Below are 14759 nucleotides of genomic sequence, written 5' to 3' on the forward strand. Positions count from 1 at the left end.
AATTATGCAACGTTTTAATTTAATCTGGATAAAGCTGTGAGAGTGTTTTGATGTTAAATATGTACAAATGATGTATTTTGAGCAACACCCCTATGATTATGGTACAGAATATTATTGCAGAGCAGTTGCTGTCTACTGCATCAACTTTCTAGGTATTCTTTTGCTGAATTCATTATTCAATGGATATCTAGTAATTTTACTAACAATTACTTTTGTGTTTTATATCACACTTAAATTACAGTACAATACAAATATAAATAATCATCTGATATCTACAGAGGTTTAATACAAAACTATCAGAAATAAAAATAATGTATTTTGTTAATCATAACTTAGATCTCTCAGCGTAGCAAGTGAAATCCTACTTCAAATTACTTATTGAATCCCCTTGACTCCACTTTCCCACTCTAGTATAAGTATCTTCTCAGCTGAAGAAAACAGGACAGAACTCTTTGGGTCATAATAATGCTGCTCTTTAACTGGTGGAGGGGTAGCTCACTACTGAGCTGGGCTGGTCCTATAGCATCTCCAGCTGCTAGCCAAGGAGGTATGGATACTGAAAAGAAACGTGAGACCTGTCACAGAATACGACTACTGTGCCACCAGCGCACAATGTGTATTTGTAACCCACACACTGTCTGGGTGTGGTGTTCTGTCCCATCTAGTGGCACCAAGACCACATAGAGAAAGTTAAAATGAGTCTGCTCTACAGACTAAGCTAAGAGCCAGTTGGCTTTTAGCTCATGCTATAGAAACGCCTGCACTAAGCTCCAGAGACCCAGGTTCGATCCCACCCATCAATGACCAGGATCTGTCAATGTTACATATACATCAGTGGAAGATAATCAAGCCACTTCTGAATATATTTTGCAACCTGAACAATGCTATATAGATATACCACTCTGTAGAGTCAGGTGAAATAATTCTTGATAATGAGTGACTGTAAACATATTCATGTAACTGATATGTGGATACATGGACAAACAGTGGACTGGATGAGTTTCACAGCTTGCTGGATAATGTATTCAAAAAGCATCTGTGTCAGCCACTGGCATGGTTTTTAAAAAGCCACCCTTTTTCTGGATTTATAAAAATCACAAGGCAGCCAACATCATTGTAAAGCTTAAAAACAAATAAATGCATGGCTTGCTGCCCAAGATCTTTCTTTTGGTTTTATTGCCCTTGACAAAGATATGAATGTTGTAAGAACAGTGGAAGAAGGCAAATTCACACATATGCTGAGTCCTGTATGCTGTCTGAACCTGCTGTTGCATGATCTTCTTACAAATGACAGCATTATTAAACATCTTCTGGCTGAGACTAATAAAATCTGCATCCATTTGTCACTCGAAAGAAAGCTCAGGGGAAAAACCGCTCATGCAAAAACTAAAATAGGAAGTGCCAATTCATCCGAACCCCTTGTAATGCCACAAAGTGTGCTTAAACATCAAGGCATCAGTTAATACACGGACAGGAGAAGGTGTGGTAAACAAATGAGAAGCTACTTTTTTAATAGCAGGGCAATAGAGATTTCTGAAATGCTCCTGTGGACCTTCAGCTTCTAATGGTGTCCACACATACCATAGTCTTTCCACCAGGCTTTGGAGGAGGATTGAAGACGGACAGTGATTCTTCTGCCTGGAAAATGAATGACTTGTTTCATGCAGCAAAAGCCTTCCATTACCTTTTAGCTACCTTTTGTGAACATTGAAGACCAATTCCCCAGGTGCTGTAAACTGATGTAGCTCCATTGAAGTCACTGGAGCTCTGCTAAATTGCACCAGCTGAGGCTCTATCTAGCCCTGAAACATCTTTCTCTGCCAATCTAGAGTCAACATAAAAGGAGACCGGTAAAGCAAATCGCTAATCTGAGGCCTGATTCTACCACCCTTTGTCTTGTTAAATACTTTAATCATTGATTTCAATTGGGGCTGTTAAGGGAATAAGGTAGTACTCAGCATGGGTATCTGGCAGAATCTAGCCCTGATTCCCCAGCAATCAAAGCCTGATGCTAAGGAAAGGGAAGACCTAACTATAAAGCAACACAAGTATTATGACATCTGTGCATCCTGTCTCTTCCATTCCAGAAGCTCTTAGTCTAAGCTATAGTTCAGAAATAGGAAATATGAAGTTGTGATTGAAATCTAACTGACAACGGCTACCATTCTAACACTGTGGTAGAAGTCTGCTGAATGACAATAAATAATAGGCATTTGCTGGCACTCTGCACCAAAGGTGGATTTCAAATTATGCGAATAGCATCCTGAAATCAGAGCTGTAGAGAGTGATCTGACTTGACTCCTATGGCTGTCCAGGCTTTTTGTATGTGGAAATGATGTAACTGGCATATCTGAACATTTCCTAGAGTGAGCAGGGCTGGAAAACCAGAACTGAATATTCTATTATGAGAGGTGCTATTCACATAAGATGAAATTCACCCTTGGTGCAGAGGGCCAGTGTGGTGGGGTGGCTGCCCCACACAGGGAGAACAAGGGGTTAAAATCAGCACCAGGGAGGCTGTGCAGAACCAACTAATCAGGAAAGAGCTTATTGAGCTCACCAATAGGGGGAAGGCTTGCTGGAGCAGCCAGTCACGGCCGGCGAGGGCCATATATAAAGGGCTGCTCAGCAGAGCAGAGGGAGTCTTTCCCTGGAAAGCAAGGGAGGAGGACTGGCTGCCTGAAGAAGCACCATCGATAGAGCAGTGCTTAGCAGGGGCAGCAGAGTGCAAGGATGAGCTGTTGGCTGACCACTGCCAGGCTGGGGCTTTGCTACAAGGGCTGAGAGGATGCTGGGGCTATGGGGAAAGTGACCCAGGGAAAATAGGCAACAGATTGGAGGAGGGCAGTAGGTGGCTCCCAGCAATAGGATCCCTGGATCAGGACGCAGAGTAGTGGACGGTCCTGGGTCCCTCCCCTCCACCCCCCGCAACCCACTTGCGAATGAGGAGAGTGGCTGGTATCCATACTGAAGTTTGCCCCTGAGGCAAGGGGCTGCATCTTGGACTGCAATTGGCCATTGAGGCAAGTGGTGGGCTAAGGACTGCTGGTCACCCGGAAACAGGGAGATACCAGAGTGGGGGCACAGCCAGAGGACCGTGCCCAGAAGAGGAGGTTGTGGTCTGGGGCATGATGCTGGTCCAAAGAGTGGAGACAGCAATGACAGCAGGCGTGACACCACTAGCTGAAGGCAGACTGGAAGGGCTGAGAGCTAATTCCCAGGATGGCCATCAGGAGGCCGCACTGTGGTGAGTCCTGCACTGCTGCAGCCACCAAATGTCTTTTGCACCTCTAAGCCCTCCCCCCCACTTTGGTTAATCATAGGCCTTGGAACTTTGACAACTGGTGTGGTAGTCACCAATCTGTGAAGCTCCTGAGATATCTGTTGAAACTGCATTTATGGGAATCTGGTGGCTGCAATACAATGCTGAATGGTTGCAGCAGTTACTTCAGCCAGTAGATCATTGTAATGGCCATAGACAGAACCATAGCCCTTTCTCCTGGCCCCACTTTCGGGAGGATTGGAATTCATGGCCCCTAGAGCACTTGTGCTTCACTAACATAAAGTCCAATTGCTCTGACTTTATGTGGATATATTGATTGATTTTCTTGCTTAGGGAAACTGCTCCTGCCCCTGCTGAAATTAATGGGCCTACTCACATGAGTAAACTGATGCATGTACATTTTTTCAGATTTGATTCTAGGAAATGACTGACTAAAATGTCAGATGGGGAATTAATTGTTATTTCTGTATCATGATTAGTAGAACTAGAGTCAGAAGGCCTATGTTCCTTGAAGGGGCTGTTATTGAGAAGACATCAGTGGAACAGGGATCATGGGGAGTTAGGCTGGAAGCAACTCAACCAGATGGACAGAGCAGTGCACAAGGTTCTAAAAAGTTCCACCTATTCAGCTTAACCTGCATTAAGCTTCACTCTTTGCTAATGAAACACAGAGAGCATGTCAGGTTCAGGCCGTCAGTCATACACACCATGGGTCTGGCATCAGAATGTTTATAGCTGCAGTGCAAGAAACAAAAGGGAGAGTACCATGGATAATGGAGACAGTTTTGAAAGCATATGGGAATGTTCTCAAAGGCGATGGGTTGCCTTGAAGGAAAGCTGCAACTGGAAGTAGACCCCACAGTGGGATCTCTGTGCTTACCATGAAGGCAAATTCCAGTGGCATTATGTAATCTAGTAAACAAGGAGCTTGAAAGTCTGCTGAGCAGTGACATCATAGCACCTGTAGAGGCTAGCACAGCCTGGGTAGGCAGCATGGTGGTGGTGGTAAAGAAGCCATCAAGCAAATGATGCATCTCTATAGATGTACAGCCACAGCCACTGAATCAGGCATTGAAAAGATATCAGTATCCACTGCCCACAATTGATGGCATCTTGCCAGCACTTTCCAAAGCCAGAATATTTACAGTCTGATGTGAGGAAATGGTTCTGGCACATAAGCTTGGATGTAGAGTCCAGCATGCTGACAAACTTTGCAACATCAATTGGTCGGTACAGATGGCTGCACATGCTGATGGACATAAGGCCAGCACCACAGATGTTCCAGAGAAGACTCACCCAAGCACCGGAAGGGCTGCCTGGGGTGAAAATACTTGCAGATGATATCCTCATTGTGGATGAAGGGAACAATGATACAGAAGCTGAATGAGAAAATGACAGAACACTACCTGCTTTTCTACGGAAATGCAGGGACACAAACATAAAACTCAGCACAGAAACAATGTGAATCAAATAGCATGTGGTGACATACATTGGACATCTGCTCACAGCAGAGGAACCGAAAGCAGATCCCAACAAGATCATGACACTCAGGGCTTGTCTACATTACCAGCAGGATGGACTGACAGCAATCGATCCAGTGGGGATCGATTTATCGCATCTAGTCTAGATGCGATAAATCGACTGCTGAGCACTCTCCCATTGACTCCTGAGTCAATGGGGGAGCATCAGCCGTTGACTCACCACAGTGAAGACACCGCGGTGAGTAGATCTAAGTACGTCAACTTCAGTTACGTTATTAACCCCCCTCTCCCTCCAGTGTAGACCAGGCCTCAGAGACACGCCGGCCCCAATGGATGTGAAAAGGATACAGTGCTTCTTGGAATGGTACATTTTCTGTCCAAGTTCTGTCCACACCTGGCTATAGTAGTGGAGCCCATTTGTAAGCTTAAATGGCAGGATATTATGTGAGACTGGACAAGTCCCCAGCAGCAAGCATTTGACAAGCTGAAGCAAATTGTCACTGGCTGGAAAATTCCAATCCCAGTTGCAAAAACTCAAAGGCAATGTCTCCTTCCATGTTTGGTTTGTGAGCGAGAACAACTGTCATTTTAACTGGACACTTTGAATTTTTGGCAGTAGTATAGGTCATCATCTGATTGGTTGATACCAGTATCTCCAAGAAGACAAACCAGTTTGGACCACCCAGGAGAAATTAGATAAAACAGATTGTCTCCTTCAACACATGGCTTCTTGAAAGTCAAAGACACCAGGAAAGGAGAAGACTGAAGTCCAGGGGATAGCCACGTGAGACTCTTCTTAGTGACATCAAGTACCTATCCTAAAGAAGCAACTTTGTATACTATTTCTCAGCACTTACTACTGCACTAGGAAGAGACTATAGAATCCTCCCTCCTTCTGGTACCTGCCGGGCCGCCGCAGAACCGTCCCTGCCACCGCTGCCTGCCGGGGCTGCAGAACCCTCCCTCCCTGCCTCCGCTGCCCTCCGGGCCGCCACAGAACTCTCCCTCCTTCCAGTGCCCGGGGGCTGCAGGAGGTGCTGGCTCAGCCACTCCTTTAAAGGTGGCTCGGCCGGGCCGGGTTCAGAGCGGCGCGGGAGGCAGAGGCCGGTGCAGGCTGCAGAGAGTGGCACATCCTGGGAAGCCTGGCGGCACGATGAGCAGCAGGGATCACTAGTTCCTGCCCCCGTGGGTCGGGGTCCGTGCCCCTTCAGGCCTGGGCTGGCTGCCCCAAGATTGGCCAGAATGCCGCCCCTTACGATGTGCCGCCCCAGGCACGTGCTTTCTCGTCTGGTGCCTGGAGCCGGCCCTGTGAACAATAGCTGAACTGAAAGCTGACAACTGAGCAAAGATCTGGTGATAAGTAATGAACAGATTCTCTCTTGGGTGATGAACCAAATCAATTGACCGTTTCCTGAAAGTGGGTACCTAAGTAGTAAGGAAATGTATGTGCTTGTTTATGTGCTTTCAAGACTGTTACAGAGTTAGTGTGTGTCCTTGTTTTGTAACAGGCTCCAATTGTAAAATAGCTTTGAAACCACACAAATGACTGTTGATAACTAAGATTGTGAAACACTGCTCATGTCGCTAGCATAGTTAATGGTTTTATATTGTCTTTCCAGTTCTAGGTGTTCCAGTCTCTTTGTAGGAAAAAAAAATCTTATAATACCAGGTTTGTAAGCCATAGCTGTTGGTGCAGCCATCTTGGGACATAGATTGAATACCATCTGGTTTGTTCCAGTAAGCAACTTACCTCTGCATGTCACTTTCTGTGTGCCCCTCTGCAGTGAGTCCCTTGGCCAACTTTGCATGCTTGCTGACTCAAGCTGTAGTTTCTCCATCAATACTCTGCTGAAATGCCCAGTTTAAAATTCTTGTAGTGTATAAAAAGTCCCTCACATTCTTTGATGCACTCTTTTAAACTTGTTTTAACAATCCATTTACAAATGCATGACATGATTGTCCATAGGGGTTTGGTCTGATTGCACTATAACTGCATGGCCATAGGTGTGCTGCTGGAGGAACTGCTTAAAATGTTGGTAAACTTCTGTTCCGTCATACACCCATAAACCAATGAAAAAATACTTCCATCAATAATCGTCAAAATTTAAAGATATGCAAAGTAAGAAAAATGCTGCTTGATAACTTATTAGTTTGATATAAAGATACTTTCTTTGTATATTTTGATATGTGATGGTGACAAATTATGTTTTAACACTAACAGTTATAAAGCTGTAATTATTTTGAATCTCAGCATCTACTATCATTAAAGAATTATTTTTTGACCCTCCGCATTATCTGACCCCCCCCAATTTCCCACAACTATAAAAAATTAAAATTAATAAAATAAATTAAAAATCCATAGTTTTTCACAACTGACAATGCAAATTGATAAAAAAATAAAAAAGATGATTATAAATAAACTGATATTTGTCAAAATGATGAAAAAATAAAAATCAAATTCTGTCAAGCCTATCCATAGATAAGAGTGGTTTGAGTTTTGCACTTAAAGCTAGGATTCAGCTTCTTCATATATTTCTGTGTGAAAACATTTGTGAATTCTAGATTAGAAAAAAATTAATAGCTTTACCCTTGATCCCATATATGCATACTCATGAAAATATCGGTGCTCACTCAAGAATACTCAGTTTTTTAAAAATCAGGCATTTCATAGAGCTTCAGTCCTGTAATGAGTACAGATAAATAGTTAGACATTGTGGAAACAAGTTTTTGTGCAAAAGAATGTGTTGTTGTGTATTTTACTCCCTTCCTTTCCCGCTCCTTTTCCCTTTCCTACACATATTAAATACAGCCAAAATCTTTTGACCTTCAGGGCATGCTCCAAGGCCTATCTGTTCTCCCAGACTTTTGAGAAAAGGGTGGGTGTTGAAGGAGATAGAGGGTGCATGAATTGTCAGTCCTCATAGGTTGAATGGGTGAGAGAGAGTTTATAATTTGATCTTGGTTTATTTCATAATATTTTATTTGTGGTTTCTGACTGTATGTGATACAATACAGAATGGAGAATGAAGGAACAAATTAACATCAGTTACTTACAAACTTGCATTTACCAACTGCATGTCTGATCTTACAATTTGTGGTAAACCAAGTTGCTTGAAATGGGGAGCTAAGACCATGACTGTCTGCTCTTCTGATCATGCTGCCCAAGTGGAACAACAGGCAAATTTGTTGGCACACCCACGGAAAAGAAATAGTGGGTGCTCAGCACCCACTGGCAACACTGAGGATCAGTGCCTCCCTCTCCTCCAGAGCACCTCCCGCCCACTGGCAGCCCACATTTCTAATCTGCCAGAGGGTGCTCTCCCCCAGCTCCACCCAGGCCCTGCCCCCACTCCACCCCTTCCCCCAAGATCCCACCCCTGCCCTGCTTCTTCCCACCTCTGCTCTGCCCCTGCCCCCACCCTCCCTCTTCCCTACCCAGTTCAGCTCCCCTGAGCACACTGTGCCCTTGCTCCTCCCCTCTCTACCTCAGCTCCTCCTGACGCCATGAAACAGCTGATCTGCAGCAGATGATAGGCACAGGGAGGGAGGGGCAGGCGCTGATCTCTGTGGCACACCAGCTGGCAGGTGGCGCTGGGGGGAGGGAGTGATGCTGAGAGGGGGATTGCCAGTGGGTGCTCAGCACCCACCATTTTTTCCCCATGGGTGCTCCAGTCCCAGAGCACCCATGGAAGTGGCGCCTATGCCCCAGAGCCTCTTACCCACCATGGATCAGCTGTTCAGTGGTGTGCAGGAGGCGCTGGGGGTGAGGGGAAGATTGGGGGCAGGAAGAGTCAGGGTGGGGGCAGAGCAGGGGGCCGGAAGCTGTGGGACGAGTGTGGGGGCTTGGAGGAGGGGGTGGAGTGGGGATGGGGCCTGGGGCATCGAGCACCCTCTGGGATCTGAGTAAGTCAGTGCCTATGATCCACACCATTACCTATTTCCAGAAATAAAGGAATATGCTTTGCTCAGAAGTATCCTTAAGGAGATAGCAAGTTATGGGATGATCAAAAGAGGAGTATCCATTGAATTGTGGTTATTGGATATTTTAATGTCCAGATTTCTCTAGCTATTTACTGCTCTAACATAAAATATGTTCCAACTACAAAATTTCATATATTAATAAAAACAAGTTAATCAATATAGCAGCAGCAGTTGGCTATTGGTAAAGTTCAACACTTAATCATAATTAGGTCAGGAAAAACGGATAGATCCAACTGTAAGAAATTGTATAAATACCACAAAGTAAGTAACCAACCACCTTTAAATCATCAAATTGGTCAAGTCTGGCATTGACTTCAATTACTTCTGTTCAAGTGCACTTGAAATATCAATTAATCTTCCACACTTAGAATGTACACTTTTCCAATTATCAAATTAAGATTTACGCTAAATCAATGAATGCAATGATAGTTTAATTATATTTAAGCCACGTGAAATACACAATGAGGAAGTGTGTTCATGCAGATAACCACCTGGGTGCTATAGACTGAACAAATTACTGAAAGTATTAGGGCTGGGTTTTTTTGGCATACATTCATATAATGCTCCTATCAGTGCAGCAGCCACCCTTGGTAGATAGATTGGTACAAACAGAATAGGAAAAATTATAAACTCGTATTTTTTTTCTAAGGGCACCAGGTGTTTCAAATGCCACCAGAAGGGTGCTCCAGGCAATGCCAGGCTGTCCAAGATAGCTTGGCATAGATTAGCTGAAAGCTTTTGTGTCTCTGCAGATTTTGATTAAGAAGCAGTGTCAGAACTCCTCCGGGCTTTCCCTTGGTACAGTGTAGCTAAGGGATTTTTTAATCACAGCTGCCAAAAATATGCCAGCTACAATAATTACATTTCAATTTAAATTGGTAATTTAATGACATTTTTGAACCAGGATGTGGAGTATAATGTCATCTCGCCTCCCCACACTTACCCCACAGCAATGCTCTTTGTGTTGGAGACAATTAAAGGACCCAATCCTACAAGGTACTGTGTTACCTTCGGCGCTCAATTAAGTCAGTGGGTGCTGAGAGTTTTGTGGTGCTCAGCACCTTGCAGGTTTGGGCCCACTGACGGCCCCTTTTCATTTTCAAGGACAGAGTCCCAAATTTAAATGGATTGGACAGCACCATTTTCATACCCTAATGTCTGAAACATGCACCAAGCCCATCATGAAGCAAAAATATAGGACGATCTGTTTGTTTGGGCCTCTTACCTTTAATCTTAGTCCACTGAATTTAGCTTAATGTTCAATGTTTTATACGTCTCCAGCTACTACACTCTATATGTGCTAATGAGAAGTAGGAAACAAAATCCTACCTACTGAACCTTTTCTATTTCTTTGGAAGGGACTAGATGAACCCAAGACTTTCTGTCTGCCACTTTTTTTTCTTTTTCAGGGCATACACAGGAGCCTGGCAGTATCAGCATACTGTAGTGGAAGTCATTTTCCTTTGTTTCGAATGCAGTGTGTATGGACATTTACATAATAAAATGCTTGCACAAATAACAGATGGTGAAGAGGCACTCATTTTGCTACATGTTGGAAACACAATGCTATTCCTTGATCAACTCATTTCTCTTACTTTTGCCTACAGATGTCTTACCAGCTATTAAACCCCGGGGGTTATTCAACTGGTGAAAGGTTTGAAGACAGGCAAAAAGCTGTCTGCAGAATTTCCCTGCTTCAATCAAGAGCAAATGCTGTGCCCTGATGGGGATTCTCAATCCATCAAAAGCGGTTTTCGCTGTCAGAAAAGTAAATAATAATCCCCTCTATTTGTGACACTTGGGTTGAAATGATTCACAGTAGAGTATGATAAATACAACCATTGCACCAGGTCTTAAATACGTTTCTCTCTGGATTTTTGTTAAGAGCAGAAATCAGGAACAGAAAGAACTAACCATGTTAATGCTGATAATTAGCAATATCAACTCTCAGATAAATGCCATTAATTTTCTGAGAATTAAATTCCAGCAAAGAATGTCTGTCTCATAGAATGACAGCCTTTTAGCCTGTGTACAGTACCCTCTCACTTCCAGACCATAATTAGAATTAATGGGCCTAATTCTGATCTCACACCTGTTTTACACTAGTGTAACTCCATCATTGACTTTAGTGGAATTACTTCTAATTTACAAAGGTGTGACATCAAAATCAATCCTCTGGATGAACATGGAGGGCCATTAATATGGACTACAAGTTAATTCTAACTACTACTCTTTTTATTTGAATTTACATAGTGCTTTTCATTTTAAGACCTCTGAGTGCTTTACAAATATTAGTTAAGCTTCCCAATGTCCCTGTGAGGTAGGTAAGTATTGATATACCCACTATTCTTTGAGTAGTACAGATGGCCAACTGATGATAGTTAAGAAGGTCATCCCCTGTGGACAGGTTATTCTGAAATTGTTGATTATGGAGTTTCTTGTACCTTCCTCTGAAGCATCTGCTAATGGCAATTGTCAGAGACAGGATACTGTATTAGATAGACAATGGGAGTTGGGCTCCTAAATCTCTTTGAGGGTCTGGGCCCATGTAATTTGACTAAGGTAGGCCAGATAGTGTAAAACATAGGAATAGAGCCAAGGACTCTTAGTCCTATACTTAACCTCTATACCATACTCCCCATCTTCCCCATGATACAGTACAAGTGTACAAATGTATAGGGATGGGTATATGCAGTATACTTTGAACTAACTTTGGGTATCTCTAGCAACTAGATACCCATGGCTGGCACACACCATCCGACTTGAGCTTGTGGGTCTCTGGCTGCAGGACTGTTTCATTGCAGTGTACACTTCCAGGCTTGCACTGCAGCCCGGGTTCTAGGACCCTGTGAGGTGGAAGGGTGCCACAGCTGGGGCTCCAGCCCAAACCCAGAAGTCTACACTGCAATGAAACAGCCCAGGCCCTACAAGACCGAGTCTGTTGGCATGGGACAGCTTTTTTGTGTAGACTACTTAGGGGGGCTACTAGCTGCTGCTCTACAGAACTGTAGCCAGAAGACACACTATCTGGAGGTGACATAATCTGGTCAGTTGTTCATACTTATTTAAAATGTCCATTTTATTTTAAGGCACTTTTGAGCAATGCATCTGAAAATAAGTGTCCTTGATCCATCTGGAAATGTGAGTCTCCAGAACCAGTCTTCAGAAAGCATCACTGAACCAACGCTTTCTCCTTGCAGGTATGCATCACGGTACATTGTTTCATTATATGACTATTAAGGCATGCGGGGATTGATCCAGCAAAGTGCTGAGTGCCTTTTGTGAGATGCTAAGCATCTTCAGCTCCCACTGAATCCAGTGGGGGTAGCCTGTTGAAGCTACAGTTTTTTGGGAGACTTTCTGTTCCTGTTTTGCAACAACACTTTAAGTTAGAGACTTTTTAAGCCTTCATGCTTCCTGGCAAATGCAAGATTAGCTATGTGCCTTCACCCCCCTATGGGTGGAGCCTGTAATCTTTCTCTCAGGTGGAGAGCCATGATGCATATTTTGTCACCTCTAGACTGTACTGCAGCAATGGGTTCAACGTGGGTATGACTTAAACTCATTTGAAAGCTAAAGCTGAAACCCTGACACTAACTGGGTTCATGACCCTTGGCAAGTTGCTCAAACCTTTCTGTGCCTCAGTGTCATCATCCATAAAATGGGGATGTTGTTAATAGTTATTGTTTAAATACATATTATGGTAGCACCCAGAGGCCTGGATGAGGGCCCCGTAGTTTTAGATATTGTACAGATATACTGGTAGACGTGGTTCCTGAACCAAAGAAACTATAGTCTGAAAAGACAAGTGATGCATGAAGGATGCAGGGTTGAATTAGGGCATAAGCATGAATCCAGGGCCCCAGTTCCTGGAGCCAAGAGTTGGCATAAGAATCTCACACATGCAGAAAAAAGCTTGACTATGTGAGGCCAATGTAATCACTGCAGAGATATATGCCTGAGTCTGCAGACAGCCTGAAACAATAGCTCCCTGACATATGAGCTGTTTTATTTATTTTTATGGATTGTTAAATCTGAAATACATTGTTTGGGAGACCCCTAATAACACTACAGCTCAGGATTCTGTGTGTGTTCCACTGCCAGTACTCCATGATAGCTCTCGTGAGGTGGTGGTAGCAAGGGGTGAGGAGAGGGGTCATAGAGGGTTTTTCTACACTGCAATTAAACACCTGCAGCTGGCCCATGTCAGCTGACTAGGCTCACAGGACTTGGGCTGCGGGACCACAAAATTGCAGAGTAGACATTCAGACTTGGCTTGGAGGCCAGGCTCTGGGATCCTCCCCACTTCAGCCTGAGCTCCAGCCTGAACCCAAAGGTCTACACAACAGTTCTACAGCCCCGCAACTCAAGCCCAAGGCAGCTGACACTGGCACACACGAGTGTTTAACTGCAGTGTAGACATACCCAGATTCATAGTTTCAGGCCAGAAGGGAACACCAGATCATCTAGAGGTGGGGCCACAGCATGGGGACAGAGCCATGGAGAGCCCCATTTTGCATGCACCTAGGGTCCTGGTTGCATTAATCTGGCCCTACAAAGATAGGGAGAGGGAGACATATAGAATGTATTATATAATATAACTTTGCAATTGAATATTTAAATAAATGATTTTTCCCAACTGCTCCTGAGCCTAACCAATAAATGTTGATTGATTTTTTTTTGTACATGTGATGGCAGATGTGGACCTTGAGATGAATTCTGAAGGCAAAGAATGATATTCTCCTTTGAGACCTTTGGATGAAATGCATGATGTTATGTAAGTACTAAGTATTATTTTTAACAATAATATTCAAGTGAATGAGGCAGCAGGATTTTGCTCAGAAAAAAAGATGTGCAGCAATATGACAATGAACAAAAAGAAGCTAACCCCAATGAACCTGAAAGTGAATTAAGAATCTGACTTTGTTTGTAAATAGTAACGTTAGAATTATTCATTGCAAATGATTTCTTAAACAGATTTTACCCCTCTTGTTCTGTTCATGAGTTATCTAAAAACTTATCACATTATTTACATATTTGTTTGTTGTTTGTAATTGTTTGTGAAATAGTTTTTACAAGCCTGTTTGGGATTATGGGTTTTAATGATGTGTTTGCAGCAATAGTTCCTTCAAGTTCTGTATATTTGGAATTAGCTATTTAGGCGGTGTGATTGGTCACCTAAATCACATGGTATGCATTTTGTTCCCTGATTGGATGGCCTAACCTTTATAAACAAGACTAGTGCTTTAAGACAATCATCACAGTATTGGCTCTCTCAGGCAGGCAGTGAGGAACATTTTAGAGAGAGAGAAACATGGCAATAAGCAGGCCTAAGAACAGTTAGAATATCTGAAATCTTTACTACTTCTGTTTTGTCCAAGGAAGAGAATTATATCTGGCTACACAGATGAACCCAACATTATAAATAGCTGAGCTCCTCCCTGCCTAAGGAAAGAGAAAAAATATAATCTAGATTTGTTGGTTACACAGTAGACTTTACACTTTTACACAGTACACTTTTCTCATCGTGTTCACACCAAGCAATTTTGTGTGGTGCATGTCCAGGTAAGTTCATATTTGTGAATGCTCTGATTAGATCATGTCCAGCTCATTTGCCTTCCTGAGTGCCAGGAATCTGGCCAAGAGTTTCAGGGAGCTGGTTTTTAACTTCCCAATCCTATATTCAACACACATCCTGTTTCATGTATTTACCAAATGCCTGAATTGAAAAAATGCCCTCCATTTTATGACATGCAATCATTCAGAACAGTGATTGTTCATACATATTTGTTCAGTACTGGATAACCATGTAGTTGCAGGACCAGATACGAGGCTCCATAGCAGGGGTAGATGTGATTGTCCCCTGACACTGATCCCTCTGCCTTGATATTTGCAAACACTGAATACACCAAGCTCCATATTCTGGGGAGGCAACATATGCAACCTGTCTCCAGGCAAGAGGCTTTTCTGTTACTCAAACCTTCTCCCTCCTTCAAATTGTCTTCCCCCCTACT

The 14759-nt window shown here is 43.3% G+C and overlaps 1 long non-coding RNA gene across 1 annotated transcript; it reads left to right on the plus strand.

Annotated features, from left to right (window-relative positions):
- Positions 1 to 10362: 10362 nt before the first annotated feature.
- Positions 10363 to 13631, plus strand: LOC117871117. The gene is made up of 3 exons (XR_004644155.1): positions 10363 to 10513; positions 11835 to 11945; positions 13444 to 13631. It is a non-coding gene; the product is annotated as an uncharacterized LOC117871117 (long non-coding RNA).
- The last annotated feature ends 1128 nt before the right edge of the window (positions 13632 to 14759 follow it).

This window comes from Trachemys scripta, chromosome 1 (genome assembly GCF_013100865.1).
Source record: "Trachemys scripta elegans isolate TJP31775 chromosome 1, CAS_Tse_1.0, whole genome shotgun sequence".
In the NCBI taxonomy this organism is placed as follows: domain Eukaryota; kingdom Metazoa; phylum Chordata; order Testudines; family Emydidae; genus Trachemys; species Trachemys scripta.